Consider the following 1,944-nt stretch of genomic DNA (forward strand, 5'->3'; position numbering starts at 1 on the left):
GAGAACAAGCAGAGTTAAACCAAGGCTTTTTAGCTTTAGGGTTAGAGAAAGTATGAGGAATGTATAGCTCCATGCCAGAGATAATCACCTCTGTTATGCGCTCGGCACAAAGAGAAGGATCTCTGACATGAAAACAATAATCATCCCAAGGAAATCAGAATAGTACTGCCTTAGTTCCTCCCACTTAGCAGAGTTAAAATGCCAGAAGCACCTCCGCTTAGGCGGGTCCTGAGGCTGCACTGGAGTGATAGAACAGGTAGCGGAAATTAGATTGTGGTCGGAGGAGCCCAACGGAGAGGAAAGTTTAACAGAGTAAGCAGAAGGGTTGGAGGTTAGGAAAAGATCAAGAATGTTGGGAGATAAGACATTGCAAAAAACCTTACCCACTAGCTACACATCTACAACTGTCTACAAAATCTTCAAGTTTATCCACCCAATCTAAAAATGGTCAATGAAATACACTACACCTGTGATGAAGATTTGTGGCCAACCTTCACAACTTCATTGCTGCGTTTCCAAGAATCACCCATTTCTTCCTCCTGCTCCGGACCTTTTGTTCCTTTGGCTACACCGGCAGTAGCAGCAGCGGCAGCAGTCTGGTGTCTGTTGTATGTCTTGCACGTTCACTCCGAACACTTCCTTCACTTCTTTGGTGTTAGTAGTACTGAATCCTGGAACAAGAGGTGGAACAATATTGAAATGGCGTCAACAGTAATAAGTCTTGAAAAAAATAACAACAAAGAGTTCAAAACCTTTTTAAATGAGACACGCGGAGATAAAAGTGTGATGTGCAAACCACAATACTCACATCACGGTCACTCAACACTTTATTCTGGGCTTGCTTCGCTGTAGTCACTCCTGTGGGAGGAATACAATGCCGTCCGGTTCAATGGTGCATGCAGCCGCTGGCTTCCTCTTCCCGTCCTGTGGTACACTGGCTGGGTTGCGGAAGCTTGCGTGGATGATAACACGTCGACGCATCTTCAGGAACCCGACAAACATCTGTACAGTGAACATGTTGCAGGTGAGATGAAAGGAAAGGTATGAAGTGTGAGTCGGCTAACTATACAGTATTGCAATATTCTCAGTATGTCAAGAACAATTTAGTATGCTACAATCTCACCCACTACTTAATAACGCCAGCTTTGCCACAGCACAGCCACAACACATCCACAGCATAGACACCACTATAGACACACCATTTATAATGAAATCATCCCCACACACATCCAAGAGACCCCTAATACACATCAAAAGCTCTAAAACACTCAAATCTAACCCAACACACACTCAAAACACCATGCAACACCTCACAATGCTGGAATATACACCTAAGACTCACTAGAAACACCCAATAGGTACACACCAAAATACGTAACTTGAAACACTATAAACACCATGCAACACCTCAAAATGCCCCCAAAACACACTCAAAACATGCAGATACTCAAACACACCTCCACACCACACTCAAGGCACGTCAAATACACCTCTGTAAGAGACTTAAAACACACTAAAAGCACACGAAATACACCCAAAATATACATATATCACCCACAAAACACACTTAAAACACCCCAAATATACCCCAGACCAACATTATGCATTATAAAGAACATTAAGATTAAAAGGGACACTTACCTAAATATTCCACCTTAGCTCCTTCTCCTATTCCGCCTCTATTTCTCGTTTATTCTTCGTCCTCCTCCTTTATTTCTCCTTCTTCTTTCTTCTATTACTTCCGTCTTCACGTCTGAGCCTAGAAACACATCAAAACATTAGATATTAGGCAAAATATTGAGGAAATGGAGGGTGACAAGTATTGTGGCTTGGCTTCTCCTCTTCCTTCTCTCTCTTTCTCCTTCCTTTCCTCCTTAACCTCCCTTATTTCTCCTTTCTACTTCCTTCTGCTACTAATATCTACACACCTGACCCTAGCAACAC

At 42.7% G+C, this 1,944-nt stretch overlaps 1 long non-coding RNA gene across 1 annotated transcript; it reads right to left on the reverse strand.

The window, feature by feature from the left end:
* Positions 1-425: 425 nt before the first annotated feature.
* LOC123502109 lies at positions 426-1,702 on the reverse strand. The gene is made up of 3 exons (XR_006673799.1): positions 1,642-1,702; positions 809-1,002; positions 426-671 (listed from the first exon to the last, which is right to left on the reverse strand). It is a non-coding gene; the product is annotated as an uncharacterized LOC123502109 (long non-coding RNA).
* Between the last annotated feature and the right edge of the window lie 242 nt (positions 1,703-1,944).

Source organism: Portunus trituberculatus, chromosome 10 (assembly GCF_017591435.1).
Source record: "Portunus trituberculatus isolate SZX2019 chromosome 10, ASM1759143v1, whole genome shotgun sequence".
Classification (NCBI taxonomy): Eukaryota; Metazoa; Arthropoda; class Malacostraca; order Decapoda; family Portunidae; genus Portunus; species Portunus trituberculatus.